Source organism: Centroberyx gerrardi, chromosome 23 (assembly GCF_048128805.1).
Source record: "Centroberyx gerrardi isolate f3 chromosome 23, fCenGer3.hap1.cur.20231027, whole genome shotgun sequence".
NCBI lineage: Eukaryota > Metazoa > Chordata > Actinopteri > Beryciformes > Berycidae > Centroberyx > Centroberyx gerrardi.
Genome location: NC_136019.1, coordinates 12,769,893 through 12,796,073, shown reverse-complemented (window position 1 = coordinate 12,796,073; position 26,181 = coordinate 12,769,893).

The following is a 26,181-nucleotide window of genomic DNA, read 5'->3' as shown; positions in this document are numbered from 1 at the left end:
ATGGAAGGAAATTGGAGGAATCAGGCCTTAATGTGCTTTGGCTTGCAAACATCTCTGGCCGTATTAAACTGAAGGAAGAAAAAAAACAAAATGTCAAGCTTCTCACTACTTCTCCCTAAAACATTAAGATGATTAAGCCACTTCAGTGGCGGGAAAAACAATGGCACTTGAAATAATCGGTGGCAGTTGAGCCGCGGTCTTGGAATATTAATTGCGGCTTGAGCGGCCAGGGTTTCAGTTTTGCAGGCACGCAGCTGTGAAGCAATTTTTATTTTTTTTCTCATTTTCTCGCTTGGCTGTTTGTTGTCTTTGCCTAATTAATTCCGGGCCTCTTACAATTGCATTTTTTCTGAGAAGCCAGTTTTGTTTTAATAATCATAATATGCATATATGCAAATATTCTCCAGAGGGGATAATGGTATGGTTTAACTAGTGCAGACCTGTTCTATGTTTATTATCAAAACAAAAGTCAATTAGAGTATGTGGGAGATAACCAGTTAGCAAATATGTGTGGAGGTACTGGTATTGAAACTCCAGTTGTGCGCACGTGTGTTTTGAGTACAGCACCTGTGTGTGTGTGTGTGTGTGTGTGTGTGTGTGTGAGAGAGAGGGAGAGAGAGAGAGCATTGACTGTCAAAGAGGTGGTTTCTAACATAACGAACCTGATTTAATACAGCCTCTCTCATGTCACCCAATATTTAATCAACACTGACTTCACATAATGACTTTGTCATGCAGCACAGAAACAGCAACTGCGGTTTGTGCTCAGCAGGGACAATCTCATTTAGTATTACTCCTTTCACCCAGTGACTTTGCGGAAATAGCACCCTGGCTAGGTGAGACTGGTTATGAGTCCGATTACTCCTGAGCAATCACGTCTAAAGCAATAGGCTGTGCATTTATGATAGGGTGTTCCATAGAAAAGGCCAGACAATTATTATTTTTATGATTATACCGTCATGGTCATTGTGAATGATAATCGCCATCCAAGGTGAAAGAGGAGTTTTTTGAGAAATGGAAACTAGAGACGGTCACTGAGTCGTCTCTTCTCATTGAAAACACGTCACCTGCTATACGTACACAAACCCATCCTCCACCTCTCCCTCCTGTACCTCTCCCGCTCTTGACCACACTTCTGTCTGTCCCTGATAGTTAAGCAGCCCATACAGAAAAAAGCCTTAAGTGCAGCTGTGTAGTTCAATGCTCGCGGCTGACAAATACGCTGTCAGGGAGGGAGGCGGTGGCTGGCTGGCACCGGGTCTGTTAGTTAATTGGAAGCCGGGCAGGCGCGCTCGTAACTTACCTGAGATTCCCATCGACAGAGGTATCCTTCAGCGGGGGGCCAGGGCAGGCGTCCGGATGCCCCGATCGATGGCTGCCATCTTTTACACCGCTGGAGCGCGGGGCCTCCCGGCCCGCTCGCCCACAGTGGCCGAGACCGTGAGAGCGAAATTATGGCTATTTGCACGCCGGAGAGATGAGGGGGGGGGGGGGAGGAGGTACTTTGAAGGGGGGTGAGGGGGGTTGAGAGAGGCAGAGACCAGCGAGAGAGGCACCTCCTGGAAAAATCGATGCTAATGACCGGTGAGCGCTGCCACACACACTGACACACACGGATACACACCCAAGTGCACACGCTCATATGCACCAGTGCAAAGCGCACATCAGATGTAATCACACACGTGCTTATGGGCGCGCACAGGCACACACCTACATCATTCTGCCTTTCTCATACGAGTACAGGCATGCAGACACAGTCTAGGAGGTTTGGTGCAGCGGTGTAAATGACTGACATCCAATTAAAACACTGTTAAGGAAGCTGTAGTGATTACTGTCTCTGGAGCTGCATCGATTCCGGATGGGCGCAGCTGTCTCATTACGCCACTAACTACCTGGCCCTATTTTTATTTATCTGTTTGTTTATTTATCGTCACCGCCTACACTCACTATAGCTAATGGTGTGGTGGCGACCTTTTTAACATCCTCCCCCCGCTTTCTTTCTCTCTCTCTCTCTCTCTCTCTCTCTCTCTCTCTCTCTCTCCTCTCACTGTAAGGTGGGAGCATGGAGGGCAGAGAGGAAAAATAGAGCCTAATGTAGTAGGTGAAACTATGCCCAGCCCACCTTCTCAGTTGTCACTGAGGGTGTGTGTGTGTGTGTGTGTGTGTGTGTGTGTGTGTGAGTCGCAGTGTTGACGGACTCGGAGGAGATAGATTAGATAGCTGATGTATGCATGTGTTGCTTTCTCAGCAAACTCCCTGAGCGATGAAAGGCAGAATGGAGTGACGTCAGGAGAAATCAGAGACGGGAGAGGAGAGCTCTATGTAGCGCTTCCTCCCAGATGGGCAAAAAATACAGATGGAGAGAATGGAAAATCTGCCTTCCTTCAAGCTTTCATAAATTTAATGAGAGGCTCCACGAAAAATGAAGTTGTGGAGGGATTGCCAGCAGGTGGTATACAATGTCTGCAAAGCTACAGAAAGCAGCCTTGACTAGAAGCTCAAAGGCTTTAATCTTTGGGATTCTCTAAAACTGGATCATAACCTCATCATTAGTGTTGGTACTGCTGTCCAACTGTAAAATATGAATTGTGAATATTAAAATCATGGTTTGGACGTGTGTATGATGTGTGTGTGTGTGAATGTGAGTGGGGAAGTACAGTAAAGACGTACAAGAGAGTACAGTACAACACCTGCCTCTCTCTCACTCTTCCATCTCTCTCTCTCTCTCTCTCTGTCCTTTCTCTCTCTCTCTCTCCCTCCCAACTTCTTCTCTTTTCACAACCGTTGGCCCAGATTCTCTGCTTTGCCATGATCTATGAAGTGATGGGGAGGAATCAGCTGTTTCCAGCACTGCTTTGCTCTGACTACCTCAGCACAAGCTACTCTCCCGGCACTGGCCCTTAGCACTGGTGATGAAGTCCATACAGTAGACACACACACACACACACACACACACACACCCCTACACTTACACCTACACCTACACACTTCTTGCAGTATGTGTAGTTATGCAGGAGCCATTAAGGTACTTGCAGTGCACAGCTAAGATGCCTAGCAACACTTATAGTCTTTTTTAATGCCTGATAGGTTTACAGAGTTATTTATTCTTAACACATTTGCGGCTGAGACGTGGCTAACAACATGACAGATGAATAGAAATACAAAAAAAAAAAATGCAGTGCCTACAGTATGTATCTATCATGTTATTTGCTGTTTTTTTCTGTTTCTCTTTGCATTAAAGAAGGGGCATTTATAGGCATGTGGGGATAATTCTGTATATACCATAAAGTCAAATAACTTTCATTCCAAAAAACATCAAAATCAGGCACACAAAGACAAACACAGGCAGATGAGCCTGTACACACACACACACACACACACACACACACACACACACACAGATGACGTGAGGAGAGCAGCGGACACAAAGCATGTTGGGCGCTAGAGCAGAAAGCTGAAGGCTTTAAAGTGTGGCAACGCGGTAACACAGAGCTACCATGTCTGTCTGTCTATTTATTGATTGATCTATGTGTATACTCTGCACCTTTGTGGAATACAGTGTCACGTAGCAGTCATAGTGGGAGGGCTGGGAGTGTCGCACCTGCTCAACCCGCTGCTGATGAGAGGAATGAAGAGACAATCACTGGGCTACACTGGCGAAATTAGCCTAGAGCTATTTGTGCATTTTGCAAATACTAATGCAGATCATGAAGCTAAGAAAATTCTCCTGAAACTATATTTTTTTATGGAAGGTTATGGTGATGACACTGAGAGGCTAAAGGTCTGAAGTCTTATTTTATGGCTGCAGTCAGTGAAAACTCACTTTCTCCAAAATTTCAGATTTCATGATTTAAGTAAAAAAAATACACTTTTTTTCCCCATTGACAGTCTGCCGCTATTTCATTCTAGGGTCCCGGGGTCATGAAATGTAACCAGCGCATAAAAGATTAGGTCATCTTGCAATTCAAGTGAAAAATCGGAAAAAGGCCAAAATTGAACATACAAGAGCACAACAGCACCAAAAGGGTGGCGGCACACTCATACAGTTATTGGAGACATCTGAATAATTCATACCCAGAGAAATATATTCCTTCCTCTTTCTTCTCTCCTCTTTTTCCCCTTTTCTTCACCCCACTTACTCCATCTGTCTTTCTTTTGCTCTTTCTTTCCCTGCCTATCTCCATCTCTCTACACATCTATCTGTTCACACGCGATTGTACTGTGCAAACCCAGGTACTAGGTGGTTGACTTGGGCACAACTGCCATTAGTCAGAGACAAACAGATGATTATGATGCGGTAAGAAGCCAGCTGAAGCACACTATTACACCACCCCTCATTTCAGTGCCGGCACTCGTCACACTCATACTCAGACTTGGCATTCTTAGCATAACTATAAATGAATATTTCATCAATTCATTGGCAGTGAATGAAACGAGGGAATGAAACGGTTAGCCCTTGTTATAAGCTTGTTGCAGAGAATGGACAGAGAGAAAACAAAGAATGCATATGCAATTAGAGGAGACAGATAGCCAAAATGGCTTTGCGAGAGAGAATGCAGCCATGGGGTGAAGCATTAACACAGACATTGTCATTGGCAGGCTCATATCGATTTGTAAGCAGGCCCTCTGTAACTGAGCCAGCAGTAGAATCCAGTGGCATGCATTTCTCTGTCGGAAGGTGTGACTATAGACTATTTGTCTTGGGTTGGCAAAACGCAGGACAGCAGGTTAGAGGGCTCAGCGGTCACTCATTCCACTGGGGACACTGGACGAGAGAATAATAAAGTTTCTCAAACAGATGCTCTATTTTGTAATTGAGAAAGTATAAGGGAGAGAGCGCACAGCCTGGAAACAGTCTGTACAATTATATATGTATAGTGGCATTCAGGTCATTTGTCACTGATTCATGATATGATGTGTATACAGTCCAACAGATAGAGAGACAGCTATATAAATCATTGCCTTTTCCAAATACACGATTCAAGCTTTTAACAATGGGTATGATTATATGCGCATAGTACTCCAGTTACTGTGAATAATCACATTATGGTGATAGTTCAGTATAATAATGTACATGGTTCAATGTGATTTTTACCCCAGTAAACTGAGTTAGTTAGATTGTCAGGATAGTTCACTGACCAAATGAGATCCAGTCTGCAGCTATCTCAATATCAGCCAAAAAATTTGGATTTAATTTTTTTGATGTGCTTACAAAACACCTTGATGCAAGCATTATTATTCTCAGTTTTTGGCTAAGAATTTCATTTCTTTCATTTGGTTCAGTATAAAAAGATTTATTCAGTTGCTTAAATTGTGCATGTAAACATACCCAATAACCCTGTAGTTTCTAGGTGTGTGTACAGTGTTGCTGGTGTGTAGTATTGCAGTATTGCTGGTGTATGTTACTGGTGTAACATAATACTGACAGGCCACAGCAGAGGCAGCAGCGGCATCAAACTGGCAGCCTGATCTCTGAATCAAACGTATACAGCTGTGACAGGTCAACTAGATACTGCAACACACATAGCACTACAAATCAAACTTGCTCACAAACTTGCTCAATATATTATATATATAGTCAAACTCATGAATAGTGTGCCATACCCACATACAGGACTGGTTTTAAATAGCTTGGTGCCCCTCACAGAGGCACGATTAGTAATAAGGTAAGGTAATAAAGTGTGAGGGCTTATTCGCATACTTCGCATGTGAATTCACATACCTACTGCTTTCCATAAGAGGCATATTTCCTCCTACCTCATAGGGACCGTCAGTGAAATGTGTTTTTGTCAAGAAGCAAATGGCATTAGACCAGGCACAAATGACTGAATAGTGGAAAAGAAATGTTGAATTATTCCAATCCATCTTTTTGAAGTGCAAAAACTGTAGCTATGGCAATGAACTGAGTTCTAACTGCTTAATCTATATTTACATACAGTATGGGGAAAGTGGACAGTGAAATTGTACAGAACTCTGCAAAAGATACACTTGGAGGCTTGGAAAAAAGCCTGGAAGAAGACCAAACGAGGTGAAATGTTCTTGCTAGTTAAATTGCTCTCCCTATACCATCCACCTACAGTAATTCAAAGTGAGGAGAGAGCAGTCTAAAATAAAGGTAATTTAAGGTGCACAATTCCTCTACAATTGTCACAATAGCTACCCAATTTGATCCCACTGCTAGGCACCGCTGCTCCAAGACACGTGACGGATTGTGTTCACAGAATGCCACCCTTTACCACATATAGACAGTTGAAGGACTATTAAAAGCAATGCCAATCCAATTCATATCATGGTGGCATTATAGCTAATGAGTATATTAGTTTCAGACTGTCACTGGGAATAAGAGGCAGCATTGATCTCTTGTCATCATGTTCATAATGGATTTTTTTCCTGCATATATTATTGTGCTGCTGTCCCTTGAATCCCTATGGGAGATCCTTTCACATTTTAATCTCTCCACTTTAAGAAAAGGCAAATGCGCTTTTCTGCAGAGCTGATGCTAATCACAATCATTGCTGAGCTGGTTGTGCAAATGTATTTTTAGTTGGTTGGAAATTTGTATGCAGTGCAACATTGGATTTATTGTTTGGATTTCCATATTTGTCTTCCCCACCCGTATTTCATCCCCAGAAAAGTTGCTTTCTATAAACAAACAGGATGGGATCAAATCAAAAGGAAATTTTCACTGAATAAGTCAAGTCATTTTTGCTAAATGTACTGTCTCAGCAAGACCCTGCAACCCAATGCATCGCCGAGACTTCTGTGGAAAGGAATCGCTATAACTACAACTCTGCACAACCGCTGCTATTACAACTGAGTTGGGCATACACTCCCAAATGACTAAATGACCTGACAGAAAAATCTATGAGCCATGGATAACAATGGACCATGTGCCTATAGCTGACAGCTTCCTGGTTTGATGTTATTACTTTCCTTACATGTCCCTTACTGAAAACAATACAAATGCCAGCATCTGCTCTTGCCAGTTAAAACTTTAGAGAAAAAACAATTGTTTTTTTCTCCCGCTACATTCTAAATGTATCTATTATTAAAACCACATGACACACTAGGCTAATGACAAAAAATATAATACAACAAAATGATAATTTTGTTGGATAATTTAATCCATCAGATAAAGAACTATATGTTTTAGGTTTTTAGATCTGTTGTGCTCTTCAATCTCATTATATAAAGTTACTAATTTGGAGTGTAAAGTCACTGGTCAAGACAGGAAAGGTTGTACTTCACAGTAGTTATACAACTGCAACCACATTGGCTGTGAAAATTTTGCAAACTCCTATGTTTTTTTTTCTGAGGGCTTTAATTTTTATTTTTTTTCTAAAATGCAAATATCTAATTAATTATAGCATGGTGTGGGTCAGCGCACAAAGCACTCTTGGTTGGAGGATATTCAAAGAGTTAGCAGTGAGCAATGTACAAATTACATTTCCCTCTCAGAAAAACTGAACTAGCAGTCTTAATCTTGTATTAAATGACTCCTAAAATAATCAAAAGAGACCAGCAATGTTTTTTCTATTTATCTTGAAAAAATATTTTTTTGAAAATGGTACATGATGACATATTAGGAACAGTGGGACGACATGACGTCATCCAGGGCGCTGACATTTCTTTTTCTCATGAATATCATCCACTGAGCCTTTTGCAGGATGATCTCTTAGTGAGGAGACCCCCCTGCCCCTTATTACCTCCGTAACGCACACTACAGTGCATTCTCTATGAATAATCATTTTATGAACATCACTATCAGTGCTGCCATCCACTTAGCCCAGTCCTTGATTACAGAGTCTATTTGGCAGAGTGTAGAGGACAGTGAGAGTTTTGGCCTTGCCCAGGAGACACACTTGGCCCTTCCAGTAAAAAGAGGCCACTAATGGAAGCGGAGGCCCTTGTCTCCACTCCACGTTTTTATGCAGGCAATCCAGGCGTTTATGGTAATCATAAACCAGGGCCAAATGGATGGCGGGGTCGGCTCTGAGTGCAGAAAAACACAGTGACACCGTCTTGTTTACAGCTGCTGGGGAGCATGTGCTGCCACCTCTCTGTAAGTTCACGCCACAGCAGGTGTCAGTGTATGCCTAATGCAAAAAAGCATCTTGTGGCTCTTTTCGCTGCACCGACCCCCCCCACCTTCCCCCCCTTGCTGCCCCCCTCCTTCTCTATCTGTCTCTCTCTCTCTCTGTCTCTGTGTTTATGAACCTCCAGGGACAGTTTATCAAAAATTCATTGGCTCAGTGGGGCGAATAGCAGGCTTAATGTTCAAAGTTGGATCCCCCACACCCCCCCTTTGCCAGGACACCGCCCGTTTCTCATGCGCTTGAGCAGGAGGGAGGTTCGGAGAGAGCGGGGGGCTTGGTGGGTTAGGGAAGGGGAGCGAGACAGGGGGTGTTAGCGGTGAATCATTACCACACTTTCTCAATATGCAAGTTTAAATTTGGATGCGAGTGTTTCTCTGTGGAGACACTCCACCTTGATTGTGGTACAGCCTGGAGCAGAATGCTAATTTATTTTCTCATCTTTGCCTGGCTAGGTAATCATAATAGCCGGGAAGCACACGCTGGCCTGTCCGACGCTAAGAGAAGCTAAAAGCAGCCGCCCTCCCCGTGTTTCCACGGGTGAAACAGAGACAGAGAAGCAATCTGAAAAAATGAAATCAGATTATTCTGGAGGTATGTGTATTGTTTGCTAGGCGCGGCTTTTCCCACCCGAGTCAATACATCAGGCTGCGATTGTTTTGAAATCGTCTCCGTTGAGCACAAATGCTCGGAATGCATGCGACGCATTAACTTCCATTAATGTGAGTGACTGTCAAAAAAATAAAAAATAAAAAACGGAGGGAAATGCTTTCAGTGCGTGGGAGAAAACGTGCCATGCTTAACGATTCATTTATGAACATAATTTTCAATTATGGGTAGAAAAAAGAAATCACTTTAGGCTGGGATTAGATAAAAGGGGTATAGGGATGATTTTACAGTGCAGGGATCGTTAAGAGAAATTGCGCTGTGATACGCTAATCTGATGTAATGCAGGAGAAAGACTGGGAGGGAGGACGGAGAGCAGCAGTGGTCTAGACATCCCTGTGGGTAGTGGATTTGATTGGTAGAGGGAGGAAGGTGAAGAGGTTCCTCTGGATGTAACGTTCGCTGTGACCTCCTCTCCTTTGGGTCAAACTGAATCGACTCTCTCTAGCCAGTCAAACGGACCAGACCGCTAATCCTGAACAGAGGGAATGTAGATGTTTTGCAGCGAAATCGTGGTAAATGGTCCAGAATTTTTTGTGCATCCGAGAGAAGAGCTGAAGGAAGAGGGAGAATTAAGAGAGAAACTGGGAGCAAGAGAGAGGTAGAGGTTGAGAGACGGAGGGGGGGGGGAAAGAAAGAAATAGCAATCAAGTGTGCAGAGGACATACTGAGCGAAGTGGCAATCACTTTCCAGCCAATCCCCGCCAACTGTATGTATGAAAATCAATCAGACGTACAGACCTCTTGTGAATGAATAGGATTAAGGGAGCTCTGCTTCATTTTGCCATGCACAACAGACTGGCAAGGGCCCTAATAATGTGGTTTGTTACAGCAGTCTGTTATCAGCTGAATTTAATCTCAGTCCACTGGACTTACATTCAAAGACCAATTCAAACATACTGTTAGACAATGTAATCCATATCCATAGCCTCGCAAATCCCTCAGTGCATTAATTCATCCCGTGCAGTCCGCAAGATTAATAGTAGGCTGGGGTAGATGTGATAAAACGAGCAGAGCACATTGTCCCGCTGCCCACCAGCACAGAGCTAATTTGTATGGCGGCTCAATAGGGGCGCACAATGGTCATTGTTAAGACCAATCAAATTTCATCTGCGTTAGTCCTGTGATTAGTTTGAGGAGCGAGTCTATTCACTGATCTAAAGTCAGTAAGAGTATTAAGTCCTGCAGGCACTTGAAGAGGAGAGATTGAGGGATTGTTTCGGTGCCGAGGGCAGCAATGGAAGATCTCTGCAAAGCACTGGGTGACAAAGGCCTCTTGATAGCCGAGTGGAAGATTGCAGCTCATTCCATAGCAATCAATTACAGGATCAGCTGGCTGACCCCTTGGTTTGGATATATCTTGACATGGATGTATCACATATCTACAGAAGAGAACAACATCTGTGTGTGTAGTTGTGTGAGTACAGCGTCAAACAGCATGTGTGTTTGCGTGTGACTGTGCGTGTCATGTGTTTGCGCGTGTGCTTTGGGTCATGGCAGAGGTCTAGAGTGTCTAACCCCAGTGTAGCCATGCCCTTCCCTACTTAATGGGCTCCCCTGAGACACCGACCTCCCTCACACACACACACACACTCTCTGACTTTGAAGCGTGCATAATCCTCTCCGCCAGCGTATGTGCACACACACCTTGCCATATCTAGCGATTTTCTGTGGAGATGATGTTAGAATTGGAGGGCATTCCTGAGGCGCTGTTATTAAATCACCCTTTATCAGTGGGGTTTATGACACATAGTGCATATGTAAGTAGGGAGTGGGTTGGTGAATTGTTACTGTACTGTACGTGCCTAGCCATGTAAATGACATGGTTGGGCGGACTGATAGGTTATACTGACAGGGACAGGACACTAAAAGAAAGATAAGCAGGTTTGCTAAAGAAAATTATTATGAATCAGGGACTGAATTATTGAACCTTGGGCATAGGGAAAAACTGCCGAACCTATGTATGTGAGGAGGGGATATATCATTTTCTGAGGCCCTTTGAGGTTTAAACAGCATGTTTTTCACAATGCTGTGATGCACAGTGCAGAGTGAGAGGGAATTCTACCATTTCCTGAGAGGAAAAAAAAGCCATACACAACAAGCTATATTTAAAAAAAAATCTGAAATAACATTCAAAAAGCGTGAAAATATATACATACAAATATCTTCTCAGTCAGCTGCACTGCTTTGAGCGTAACATAGAAAACGTCCCCTTAAAGAAAAAGTAATAGATGACACTGTTTGTGAGACAGTTCAAAGGCAAAAACAATCACACATTCAGACCACGCTACATAGTGGGGGGAAAAAAAGCATTCAAGTTGGAGGAGAAAAGAAAGAAAAAAAGATCTGCTGTAAAGCCATAAAATACAATTCATCTTGTCGCGGTCCCTGCGAGGAGCGTGTAATCGCAATGACACACTGGTGTAATCCATTTAAAACACTTTGGCTCGGGCCTAGGCTGCTGCGACTTCCTCTGCAGAGACTTGTGCCATCATCTTCATTTCAGATCCGTTTCGCTGACTGACTGCAATTAGCACAAACGTGTAAGCTGCCTTGTCGTCCACCTGCTCGGGCTGCCAGACGAGCATCTTGTCCTGGATGCATTACATGCCCGGCGAGAGTGAAAAAAAACACCCAAAGATAATCAGCCGCTTGTCTCAGGCAGAGGTGAAGTGCGAGCCTATTCGCTTGTCCAAAGACATGTAATCTGTCTCGAGAGGTGCTCTCTCTCCTGGCGCCTCTGCGCTTCGACTTTCTGAGGCAGGGCAGACCCACCCAACCTGACTAGGCAATGAGCTCAGAGTAATGGTGTCACTGGAGTGCTGAATCTCATTGAGAGTTGCTTGAGCAAACATTATCTCACACGGAACCGTCGCAACGATGTCTGGGGGGAAGGCTCTGGTGAGTGATTACACAGTGAGTTTTAATCTTACGGGAGGAAACACACTATTGCCTTTTAATGTAGGGAGACCAGAGGGCAACCTGGGGTCCGTTCTACAAGTGCTTCCCTGTGCGGGATTGAGGCTAATTGAACTAATTACGCGCTCAGAGGGACCAAATTAAACATCTTGCCGGCATTAAACTGTGGATGATTTATACTCACCTATAAACTTTGCCCAGGACCGCTGCCCACCACTAGAGTGTTTATGCATCATTGGTTTAATTATGACTATTTGTTAATGGGTGTTCTAAGAGGTCTGTTGTAGCGCTGAGTAGTGTTGGTTAAAAACATGCAGTGTGATGAGACAAAGAAATGAGTAATGATTTAGCTATAATATTGAGGATTTCTCATTAACAGCCTTTTTTTTTTGGACCTCCCGAAAGAAAAACAACTTATCATTCCCTTCAATTACGCTGTGAAGGAGACAGTATACTGTATAGGGAAGCACAAGTTGATTAGACAGGTCAGAGCGAAAAAACATAACCGTCGTATATCTGCTCTAAGTGTATGAGGGAAACTGAATTAAATGTGGGGAGCCATGCATGAGGAGGCGCGCAGCCACTGGATTATCCTCACAGCTATTAGAACTCACAGCTATTAGTGTCAGCCAGTGGTGACCACCTGGGACCGATTGTTGAGCGGGAAAATGCCAGACTTTATATGAGGAGAGGCTTTCCACCGCTTATGAGTCCTACACTGAAACTTGTATCGGTCTTTTGGTAAAAACCACATGAGCAAGTTCAGCCCATTCCAGGTGGAACACATCAGCGACGGGCCTGTCAAGCACATCTGGAAGGACATAATGTGCCATACCTTTTCAAAGAAATGCTGTTATCTCGCAACCAATAATACGAACTCCTATTCTCTCTGAGCATATCACATTCCCCAAGTCAACAGTTCAATCTCACCTTCCTCGCCCACTTCTCTCCAGGCGGCAGATGCCATAATTTTTCTTGCCCCCACCTCGCTTCCTCCTCACCCACCTTCACTCTGGGCCCATTAGACGCATCGGCTCTGCCTCCGTCCATGCTTCCTCTGCACCTCCTCAGACGGGGAGATTGATTTGTCTACAGGACGCCTCTGACCTTTGATATGATCCAATAAGGGACGCATGGCCCTAACCGAATTAGGCAATCAAAGGGGAGGCACATTAGGAGTGAGATGAGGGTATTTCCCTTCCCTAGTAGCATACCTCTGCTTTTTTTTTCCCCATGATGGTTAGATCCACTGTCCATCTCCTGCCCGCCCCTATCAGACGCCCAGGGGAGAATAAAAGATGTGTTTTCAAATTGCACTTTGCCTAAAGGCTCTTTGGGCCAAATTTAATTTTCACCTCACATTGATTTTCCCCTTACGCCCGACTCAATGGATCCTAATGTTATCTACCGTGTATTTCTGTGCTCTGCAGGAGGAAAGAGAGAACCTGGTGAGGACTATGTCAGAAGACACGGTACACAATATGTCTCCCTTGTAGCGTAGAGGGAAGAAAATGATTGAGGAACTGCCCTTTTCTGCATGTCAGTTCTGTTTTGTATCTTTCCTATCATCTGGAGTATTTCCAAAATCACCTTCGACCAGCCTGTGTTGACTATCTTTCTGTTTGGCTTTTAAGCAGATTTGTGATGACCTTAACCAGCAGAGAACAAAATTGCTTTTTTTTAAATAATCCTTTTCTTCCACCCCTTATTTTCCCAACCAGAGCAGCAGAGAGTCCAGATGCTACTGATTAAAACGGCAGACTTGGATGCCTTCTGTTTTGGAATTCAGATGGCACACATGCAGGGTGCTTGACACTTTTTCTTCTAAAAATACACCTGGCAGCAAGGGATTGTGGGCCAGATCTTATCAGTAGCTGGGTGCAATTATGTACCGAGGAGCCTATAAATGAACTGGACTTGTGCTTTTGAGTGGCCCAGGTTAAAATCAAGATGCTCTGCAGCCTCTGGCCACTGTTGAGCCGACCTGTCTGTTTTCATGATTGTTATGACTGCAGGTGCTTGGTTTTGCCTTTTGCACACTTGATTTCTATAGCAATAACTGCCTGGAGAGGATTACATTTGAAACAATAATGAATGGTAGCATTCAAAAGGGGTTAACCAGATATATTGCATAAAGTTTAATTCATGAAGCCTTAAAAAATGTCTCCCAAATCCTTAAGAAGCTGCAGAATAGCAATGAGGTGAATCACATCATTAGCAAATCTGCATGTAAAAAAGAGAAAATGCTGCTGAGCTGATGACAACACGTAAATTGGCACATCCAGAAAGACAACACTTCAGCCTCTACCTGTTTTGACATTTCAAGAACCACTGGGGTGTCAGGGCTGAGTGAATTTCCATGGCAGCCCACCTAAAAAAAAAGTTGACAAGGCAGACAGAAGAAAGGATGGGTTTTGACAGATCCCTGCCTTCTTTCATTGGAACATATGAAGGGGAAAACAAAGGGAGGAGGAGGATAAGGGGGAGGGGGGGTTTTCTTCAAAGTGGGCAACGGTGCTGCGGAGCCAACAAATGGTGTGAAAACATACACCAACTTGCATGGATACACATGAGACCCGGTATCACACGCCGAGACACATACCCAGGCCTGTGTGTGCTATATGAACACAGGGAGGGTGTTTGTGTGCGAGGGGGAAGATGAAGCATTGAGAGTAGCGTGAACAGATGCAATCCCCCTTGGCGAGTCGGAACTCCTTGGTACCATTTGTTTGTCGTCTTAAACCGGCAGAGAGCTCAGGAAGCCGGGGTCTTACATAAACCCTACCCAGTATGGCTCTGTACTGGGGAACTGATCCCCCCCAAAACCCTCATTGTTATTCAGTCATGATGCCAAGGGATCTGCTGAGCACCCACAGCCAAACCTACAGCAGGGCTGAGTGGGAGGTGGGGGTAGTGTGTGTGTACGCGTGTGTGCTGTGTCAGGGGATTGAGCGAACTGTACACACAGGATTGCAGATTGTACAAGACTTTCTAAAGCCTGTGTTTTTGAAATTCGGTTTCAGTCACGATCGCACTAAACCTGCCTAAATATTTCATCTAAAAGATACAGATAAACACAAACGACAATATGGCCAGCCTCTGTTAATCTATGCAGGTGGCTTGTCTATTTGCTTTCCCTGGTTTGACCCCTAAGCACATTTGAATTCCCTCAATATTTCTTTTTTAATTTTGATGGTATATTATTATGCTATATTTGAGTCTCCTTCATGTCAGTTTTCTATATTGTAGATTTACCTAAAATAGCTACACAGATATATATATATGTAAAAAAAAAAAAAAAAACAGATATACTTCTTCTCCTGTTCATTAATACTGGCGGGTCTGTTGCACGGCACTTTATGCTATCATAACACTTTTTTAATCGGCTCCATATGAGACCGGCCCTCTCTGTCAAATTGAATTTCTACTCTGTAGAATATCTCTCCTATCACCAACTGGTAGATATTCATCAAGGGAAGGCAAAAGAAAGATTTCAAATTGTACAATGTAATGGGCTCTAGCACACTTCCATGTGTGTCCACTTTCTCCTATGTGTTTCAGAGATTACACCCTATCTCCCAGCCTCGGAGATGCCTGTCAAGGATTGATTTAAATGTCCAAGGTGGGGCTTGATCAAAAAGTGCCCTCTTTCAGTCTGATCAAAGACAATGAGGCCTCTGGGTCCAGTGAAATCCATGCTGCGCACTTTCAACCTCAGTATTTACAGTACAGCGCTGAGCCCCATTCAATGAAATATGCATAAAGGATCATTAGCCTTATCTCTTTCAATCATCTCCGCCAGTTATGTAAAGTAATTTTCTACTTATCTCCAGGCAATCCGTAATGTAAAGATTTTAAATGTCAGTTTAGTCAAGTTTGGAATTAGCAGGATTGACAAGAATGTGGGAATCTACATTTGCTGTGGCACTGCCTATATTTTTAAATTATAGTAAAGATTGTACTTTAGCTGGGCATAAAATACTATTAATAAATGATCTGCTGTGGATACTATCTTGCCACACTGAATCCTACAACAACAGTTAGACTATTTCATACTCAATATCAAGAAACCATTTTTCATCTTGAGGGACCTTGCACAGTTCCATAAAATCAAATAAAGTATATAATAACACTAGGGCTATGTTCAAATACAACTTTAAATAACTGTATAATATCCCCATACTCAATCATTGCTTGTTTTCTCTTTTCTTTCAGCAGTACAATAAGGAAAGGAAACCGTATCAGCTGTGGTTTCCGAGTTGCTGCTGGAATGGTGGTAAGGTACAAATTTAAGCTTAATAGTATGATTCTGAGGCAGCCGGGGCAACAGAGGATGCTGCAGCCCCAGGTAAACTGAGCGGATACCAAGGCTACACCCCAAATATTCTGTGAAGCCCATTTTGCGTCACCTTTCCCCCCCTCATTACTGATCTGAAAGGACTGTAAGGGAAGATGGAAAAATGTCAGGAATTTTAAGAGTGTTTGGGATGAATCCTAAGAGGATGAATGTTAACTCGAGGTCAGAGGCGGCTGACCCTGACTGAGAATACACCAAACCGGCACTCGAGTTCACTTTACCCTTCTGCTACTTTCTCTTTTTTTTTTTTCGTCAGCTTTGATTCACTCTACCCTTTCCCATGGTGGAAGTCCCTCAGATAGCAACCGAGTAGGTCTAATTGATTTCTCTTGTTCATGTCGGGTATAGGGCAGCAGCATCGAACTGTGCAGAGTACCCTGGCTCCAGCTAGCCTGCATTATTCCTCTCTCCTTTCTCCTTTGCTTTCTTCCTCCTCCCAGATCCCAATAGACTCCACAATGCCAATACTCAACATACCAATGCCCCCTGAAAACTCTCAGGGCACCAGACAGCACAAGAACACTATAACAAGAGCATGTATAGACAAATAACGTCCACACTGTAGTGCGGTGCATGTCGGCCGCAAAAAGGTCAAGATATAAGATCATGTCGGCATTTGCGTTTTAGAAACAGCACCAAGTCATTAGCTAAACTGCAAAGAAGCAAACATATACATATAGGGCTAATTAGTACTGTTCCCAGTCCAAGCACTGACTCTATGGGAAAATCCATAACGGTCTTTCCTTTGCCTGTTCTCGTCTTTGTCTTTTTGTCAGCATGCATCAGTTTTGTGAGCTCCTGTCAGGTTCAGGCAGAGGGAGAGCATCTTAATTTATTTATTTATTTATTTATTTTTGTTTGACTTCAACCCCTGCACAATATGGACGCAGGTTTTCTTCAGGCGATAACAATAAGTCAAGAAGAAGAAGAAAGAAATCCTCCGCAGCGCTCTATGTTGAGGTGAATTTCAAATCATGCTTGGCTGAGCCTGGGTTAGAGGCACTATAGCCTCAGAGTTAAGTGAGGTAACGGGAAACAACTAAAGTACTGTGGAGTACAGCCAGAAGACCAGTCACTTTATCTTGGTTCAAGGTAAAGAGGATTGAGCATCACGCCATTATTTCTTCAGATTGTATAACCTCCCTAGCCTTTTTTCTTTTTCTTTTCAACCATATTTCCTAATAGCGTCTCAGATACATTTGCACTGTACAGTCTGAAGCCTACTCAGACATATTCTAATAAGCCCTGTGGGGCTCAATGGGTAGCCCTTTTCATGCAAAGTCTAGACAAATGAGTGATTCTGAGCTCAAGGTTAAAGCAGATGCTATATGACATGCATTGTGCCTCAAAGCGTTGTGTACTGTTTTCTTTATTTCAGGCCTATAGAGGGCCTACAGCTCAATTTCAGGCTTCTGCACACTGTCCAGTTCACTTGCCATTAAAACAGACCTTTTCTTCAACTGTCGACTCTCAGTCCTGCCCAATGCACCTGTCTTTGGAACATCCAAGTGTGCAAGCGTTTTATTGTATCTATTAAGTTGAATTCTGATCTCACATTTGCTCCTGTCATCTTACACATGAAGAGGCGGAAAGGAAATCTGGCGAAAGGTGAAAACTAGCTACATGCTTGCCTGTGAGAGTCACAGCAAATGAAAATATAATAATGAAAAATCAAACAAAATCACCAATTATAGCTCACTAATACAACATAACAACTAATATTACTGCTAACATATACAGGAGGCCTGCTACAGTAATGCTGCATCCTCAGCAAAGGATTAAGCCCACTCACGACACAGAAGTCCCTCAAACAATGTGTATGGTGTTGGCCTACATATTCCTTATTTCAATCAAGGGTCAATAAAACGTATTTACATGATAGAGGATTTAATTTGAAAAGCAATATTCCAAACCCCATGTTTCGTACATTTTAATATATTTAATATAAAATGAAGGGATTAATTCTATTGCTGCCTGTAATCAAAAAATACTTAGTCTACAATTATGTTAAATTGATTTAGACCACACCATCGCCAATCACTAAAGAAACAGCTGAATCTCTTCTACTACAGCACCAGTGACGTAAGGATGGACAGAAATTCAGCTCACCTATGACAGTGAGACAAAATCCTCCAGATAAATCGCTTAACACAACACAATATAGTTGGGAAAACATCCCAACTACATTTTGGCCAGTTGAAACGAAATCAGAAGAATTGCATCAGAATTACATCAGATCTGTTGCCAGATACATATAACTGGGCTGCTGAGGACTTAAGCTAGCACAAGACAAACCAGTGGCTAAATGTATGTTTATACAGCGAAAGCAAGTTCGATTTTCTTGCGTTTTATTAATCAGGTTACTAGCACACACGCATTTCAGACATGCGCAGTTCAACAAGGACCTCTGAAAATACTACAGTCTCTTAGAGTCACTTTGCCATCACTAAAAGCATCACACAGTACATAGTTGACTGCCTGCATTGGTTCCCATTCAAACCACGCAAACTAAATACAACCATCTATTTTACATTTTTGTTGGCCTATCATAATGTCAACGATGTTGACTTGTATACATTTAGCTGCCTCCACTGTCAGCAGGCTGTAAACTGAAACTCAGTCACTCAGTCATTTGATACTGAGTTGAGTATCAGCATTGGACTATCCAAACAAAGTGTGACCAAAGTAAAAAATGAGGGGAAAACCTCTCTTAATTGGATAACGTGAAGAGCCTGCAATGCTTCACCTTCCTCCCTACTGTATCGCATATATCAGGCTTAATAGCGCTGATGTCTCCTGCAGAAGGCAAAAGTTGTTGTTTAACAACTTAATAAATGTCTGATTTATGAGTGGAGCCAAGTGCCTGATAAATAAATAGCACAGGTGAAGGGGTTTCATCTCACACAGCTTTTCCAATCAACAGCTGAGAAAAAAAAAGGCTATATATTAAAGACTGTGTGTGTGTGCGCGTGGGTGGGTGTGTCTGTGTGTGTGTGTCTGCGTGTGCAAATGTGTGTACGTGTGGGGGTTTAAGTGAATTAAATTAATCATTTACTGCTTGCTGTATACAGTATGTGCATGAAATGGTTGATTAGTTGCGTGTGCATCCATCAAATTATAAATCTCCAGACAGTTAATGTCTGTATTGAAACATTAACAAGAGTGCTTAGTGTGTAAATGAGCACAGCCCAGAGAGCACACACACACACACACAAAACACACACATGAATACCCCCCACTTACGCGCACCTCTGCTCATGTCATTTGCAAAGATACATGACTAGTCACATCTGAGGCTGTATGACATGCATATTCACGCAGCTTTTTGGGGAGCGATTTGTTTTGTCATACCACTGGTTTAGAGCTAGGATGGGATGGTTTCTTGTGCCACACAGCCAAGGGAGTCATTAAATGTAGGGGTCCCAGAGCGTCTATGTCCGGGGGGCCCCACTGGCACCCTCAGGAGTGAACAGCTCACTTTGCAAGTGATGACAAACTTTGGCAGCTAATGCCTCAGCTAGCACAAAGTGAAACCCGCCTCATCCAAGAGCATTAAGACACGGATAAATAAATAAAACATTTCCACCATGAGAGGAGAGGCAATGTGACGGAGGGATATTTTTTTCCTGCTTTCATGTTGGCAGGCAGAAGCATTTTATTTTGGGATGAATCAAAATTTCCTGAAAGCGCCTGCGCCAGGTGTATCTAATTATCTGACAGCGCATCCTCATTATAAACGGCTCCTGGGAGTCGGCCACTCGGCTTGTCGAGCCTTGGACTGTAATCAAGGTGTTCCACATAGGAAAAACACAAGAATCGTATAGCAGACACTTTTCCATAGATGTAAACCTACTGCTCTCACTTGTTATCATCTGCTGGGAATTTGGGACGCATTTGCACCCCTCTATCACTGTACTCCTCTGTGTTGCTTGTTAGTCACTATAGAGTAGCAACTATAGTACTGTAGTATAGTTTCGACAAGTAAATAAACATTGTCAAATCATCCTGGCGACAATTTTCCTATTTGACAGTCTCGTTAATTTGGAGGGGGGGGAAAAAAACGACGAAATTGATACATGTTTATTACTGGATGTTGTGACAACCCCTTGCCATCTCAGCCATGGCCCGATTGTGTCACCTGGATGAAGTTTATAAACCATAATTACAGCCTAGTTCTGTTTCTCTCCAGGGAGATACAGGAACAGGCAGAAGTAAAGTGGGTGTGTTGGCAACACGGTCGCATTCGAGCCATCCATGTTGAAGGATAATTAATGGGAGAAAAAGATTTGCAGAAATGTGGCAATCTAACTGGCACCGATACTGTTGGCTTTGGCTCCCAAGGCCACAGTGATGGAGCTTGTGCAACTCTCAGCAAGCGCATGGACAGACCTGTCTTTCTCGCTCACCACTTCAGGCCGCTGCTCAAATCCCATCCAACAATGACTGATGTGGACCTGGCGAATAGTTTTGGGAGTACCACTCACAGGGAAGACGGGAGAAAATTGCCGAATGCCAACAATTTATAAAATGGGAGTGCTGCCGGGAGAAGGACGGCTGGGGACATGCTTACCTGGGACTAATCCTTGAAAGCCTTGCAAGAAATTCACTGAGTGACAGTGAACGATTCAAATCCGCGTTTCTGGTGAAAACTGACTGTCTCTACACATGGGGAAAACTGACCTGAAGGACGACTCTCAGTGAATATGCCTCTGTCGTGTTGCAATTCGTCACGCAAGGAGTAACTCTTTAAAAAGGTGGATGACATGCAACTATTCATTTGTTTCTTATTTGTGTTCAGGATTAGTTTATTTTCACATTGGTGCTGGCAGTATTTTTTTGATGAATTGACTGTGTACCATATTCTTTTTAGCACATTTCCGCAAGCAAAATTACATGGACTATTGACAGGTTCTTGTGGAATTGCATTTGGTGAATTTAGTTTTTAGCTTTTTATCTCATTAAACACATGAATATGTCAACACACAAAAGCCAATTTCAAGCAAGAAACTCATGAGCACAAATGTATGAATAGATGAACAAATAGACATAGATAGATAGATAGATAGATAGATAGATAGATAGATAGATAGATAGATAGATAGATAGATAGATAGATAGATAGATCTTCTGTAGATCCACACAATGAAAATGAATGGCTAACAAGCTCAGCATCAGCAAATCTGTAACTCCAGGGCAACATTAGTGATGCGATGCTAAATCCAGCCATAATCACAGTCCAACAGGATGCCCCCATCTCTGTAGTGCTGATGACCTTACAGCACAGCGCATGCTATCTTAAGATAAGACACACTGATGATTACCATATCTAAAACCCCGTTAAAAGTGTATTGTTGAGCAGCTTGTGGGTATTCTGTGCTGTGTTTTAAAAGTCCAGGCGCCCTCGTGTCACGGCTTGCTGTCCTGTGTGCTTCCCATTTAGTTCTTTTTGAAAGGCTACAGTATCCCTTGCACTCCCTCAGGACTGGCAGACTGTAACGCTATTACCTCCCCTCGATGGTCATGCTCACTTAGCCCTCTGTCACTCTACGCTAGCCAAGGAAGACACATCCCTCTGCCTGTGTGAGCTGTCCTTGCCCTCATTTGCGATCGCTTCTCCTCGGCTCGGCTCGCTAAAAAAAAAAATACTGAGGCACACAAACTTTTCCGTTCATTATTTTGCCTTTTACAGCTTCCCACTGTTTTTTCAAGCTGCAAAGTATGACTGCAAATCATGGGTAATTGGCTAAATATGAATCACTTGTCAGAAGCAGCTAGTCTTGACAAATACTCTTGAACACAGAGAAAAAAGGGTTGTGTAAATTGTGAATTGGCAAACTTCCAAATTTAGCTGGCGCTGATGGGGCATGAAAAACACATGAGTGGCCCTCTATTGACACACTGGGGTGCATGGTTCACTGTGTCAATCAACAGTCAAATCTGACATCAAAGCCTGTCAGATAACAGCAGCACAACTGGTAAACTGGGTGAGTCACAGCCCACCCACCATCCACATCACCTCAGGCTGGGACCCTTGCGCGCGCACGCACGCACGCACACGCACGCACGCACGCACACACACACACACACACACACACACCAAATAGCCTCACTTTGCAGTGCCAAACATTCAACAAAACTTTCTCCACGCGTCCCACAGCGAACGTACAAAATATTCCACATTTTGAAATCGTTGCATCATTCCGCCCATACTGCACATTCCTCTATATATTGGAAAAATGAGCAGACAATCATATGTGGCAAAGACGGCTCTGCATTTTGAGCACAGTATAAGCGATGTGATAAATGATGACGATAAATATTCAGCGAATATCTTGCTCCCATCTGGAGTGTAATGGGGAGCAGCAGACCCGTGCGCGATGTGAGCTACATTATCCGATAACGCAGCTCCACAATATGCAAAAATATGCGCCCTGGGCACCTACACATGCCGCGCCACGACAGATAACTTACAGTACAAACAAACCCAAATTTCCACTTATGAAAAACATGATGTGCGGTTTTCAACTGTCTTTGCCAGTATTAGAAAATGCAGAAAAAGTCTACATGCTACTTACTATATACCCAGGCGGTTGAATGCAAAGCCCCGGTAACTGCAATTAAAATAGAAGAATGGATATAATAAGGGATACACGTGTTCCAATTTTTTTTTTTTTCTATAAAGACAGTCTGTATGACAGGTAGCAGCATGCTAAATCGTTGAGTTTTTTTTATATTAAAATGTCCACTTACCAAGGCTGTCTGAATAAAATTCCTTAGGAAATTCCAGAGGAGTCCTTTCTTTCTTCTCTCAAAGTCAGAAAACAGCAATGCTTTCTTATTCCAAATACAGGCCCCCGGTTGAACTGAAAGAGAGAAGAAACCAAAACAGCCACAACAAATTCCATTAGAAACGGGAGTCCCCCCCGCCACCACCACCACCAAAAAAGTGTTGACATAACATCTGTGAGGAGCAGCAAACAAAAAAGGCAACTCATAATAAATTGGCGAAATGGACAGATGGTACCTGCTCTCTTTATCACTGTCGACAAAGACAATGAGAGCGGCAATAAGACGGGCAGAAAACTGAGAGCTGAGCTTTTCTTAGGAAAGGCAGCCCCAGCGTGCTGTCAGATTGTACCAGCACACACACACTGCTCCCGGCGACGGCTGGAGAGAGAGAGAGAGGAAAAGGAAGAGACCGGAGACATCCGAGATGGGATGCACTCTCACACCTGCATTTCCCAGCCCTGCCGCTTGATGGCCGGCTAGGGGAGCAGCTGATGCTGGGATATTTCCCAGCTTGCCAAATTTACCAGCCAAACTGGCTGTGGTGATGCACTAACAGTTAGGTATGAGCTAATCTTTTATTAATGATACCAATGTACCAGTTTTTACTGGTACATTTACTGGTACTATTATAATAATAATAACAATCCTAGGATTACTACTTATTATTTGGATAATAGTATTAGCCTAGTAGTAGTAACAGAAGTATTCGTTTTATATTAGTATTAGTACTAATATTAGTATTAGTATTAGTATTGTTTTTTCTGCAATTTCCCATGAAATGTTAAATGCCATAGAAACTCTTCACAATGGTCTAGTATGGATTCAATTAGGCCCACAAGAAATATAATCCCAATTGGCCAGATGGGGGTGCTACAATTAAAGAGCAAAACAAAATTTGTATCTCCACACATTGAAATTTTGTTTTGTATCTTTATTGCATATGTACTGCATATGTATCTCACCCAGATCTACAGATTTTCTCTTGGGCAATCAAAGTCCATCTGGGTAGATTTTCCGCCATTTCACATTTTTTGAAAAACACATTTTTTACATCTAGCCGGTAAGCTAAATTGTTACAAGTTCATGACAGTTTGTCCAGTCATCATGAAACTTGGTGAACATAACCATGTGTGCAAAGCTACATCCCTTTTCAATCACTATAATTGAAAATACAGAAGGAGCTGTTTCAGTGTGGTTTTCTAGTCCATTTTTACTGATGTCAGTGGAGAAATTGGACAGGAAAAACTGTATTTTCCGAAACTGTGATGGGGGGTGATTATTTATATTTTCTCTGAAACTTCAAGAACTGGACTTTAATGTCATCCATAAATTAACCATATATCCTGTATTGCACTATTGGTATTTTAGTGGACAGTCCATCCTGTACCCTAAAAACCCACCGAGTCAGTTTAAGGGACATGGTCTCAGCTTACAAAAATGTAAGGAAAACATTGTTCAGAACCACTAAGCACAATCTAAATATGACATCTGAGTAACATGATAACAAATGTTGTGCATTTTTTTGCTAGTGTGGCAATTTAGCCCAAACCTTTTAATGTTATGCTTTAGCATTTGTTTTCACTGTGATAGAACACATTGCTTTGCATAGAACTCAGACAAAAAATCATAATAAATGAATGCATATATTTTGAAATAACTTCGTAGCACAACAAAATGTGCAACAAGTCAAGGAGGTGAATACTTCTGCGAGGCATATTACATCTCAGAGGAGAGGCATAGTAACCCCTCTGAGGAGCTAGTCCCCTCAAATGGGAGATAATAATAGTTTTACTTTAAATGCAGGAAAGTAGAATTTATTTAAAGTTTGCTCAAGCAGTAAAGCAACAAATGTCAAATCAAGGATTACAGAAAGCTAACAATAACAAATAATAATTTGGGATGAGAAAAAGAAAAGTTTACCACTTAGTCCAGCTCTCTACGTGACTGAAAAAGGGTCTGGGAGGATTTGCTGAGCCCAGCTACCTGCAATTCCATCTCTGGTGCATCGATGATGTTCAGCAGAGCACCAAAAAAAATAGAGAAGTACCTCTCCTAACTTCCCTTTCACTCACAGATTCAGTTTCTTGAAGACTAGTTGTTCACCAGTGTTCAGTAAACACTTCCCCGATTGCCATGGGTACATTTGTTTAAAACTAAGGTGACCTTAATCGACCCATAACACTAAATTTAACTTCTTCATAGTTGCACAGTATAACTACACAGTAATACACATTCTATTTTAACTGTTTATGATTGCAATGCTTGCATATCATATATCACATCAGCTGGATGTCCTCTTCTAGCTTTACCTCCTGCTTTATCCCCTGTCACCTCTTGGTCAGTGGCTGTGGTAGTGGATGTAGTGAGTGCTGATAGGCTGTCATCCTGGTTCCATCTCACTTTTCTGCATACAGCGTATACATGAAGTATTGATATCATCAGTCATAGGTGCAGAGGTCCCTGATTCCGCCTTTGGAGCAGGCCATTCTTTTTCTTTCATCCATTTCTTGGTGATGGAGGCTAGTGCATGGGACACTTGGGGCAACGAAACGTCACGTTGCCCCATCAACAACATGTCTGTGGTCACAGGGTCTGGGAATGTCTGAAGACATAGCCCAGTGGCTTGGCATTTAGCATGCCTTCGATCTCGATCAGCAACGTGAGCAGGATGTCCTTTTACAAGGTTACCATCCCAATTACCACCTGTAAAGCTGTTTTGACTGAACAAATTTCCCATTCCCAGAAGTGGGAAGCTCCAGGTGGATTGAATTTGAAGCTCAGGGAGTGGTGTATTGGAAGACCCTTGCATAGTTTTAGCTCCATTACAATGAAGGCTTTCTTTAGTTCCATCTCAGCGCTTCGGAAATTTGTTCCTTGGTCAGCCAGGATCTTTGCTGGCTCCTCCGAGAAGTTGCAGTAGGATGTTTTTGGTGTTGTGACAGTCTAGTGGAGGGATATTCGATTTGGATGCTGCCACCCCATATAGTGACCGTTGGGTGGCCCTCACCAGATTGGTCCAGGCCATAAACCGGGAGGCATCAGGGATTTGTATGACTGGAATGATTTGGGTGAGTCCGAAGAAAGCACTTTTCCACAGCTCATCTGGTTCCTCCGGCTCTTGGAAGCTGTGTGACCTGCCATTGCTCCGGAGGGCAACATAGACACAGGGGCCCCTGGATCACCAGTTGGGAGGAATGACCAGTGACAAGGTCTTGCCTCTTGTGACATCATCTGCAGGGTTTCATGACTGAAGTGACATATCTCCATGCACAGAAATAGAGTCAACCCTCAAACGACAGGATTCAGATTTAAGCCAAGTCAGAACTGTAGTCAAGTCAGTCCAGAGAAAGGTCTTGG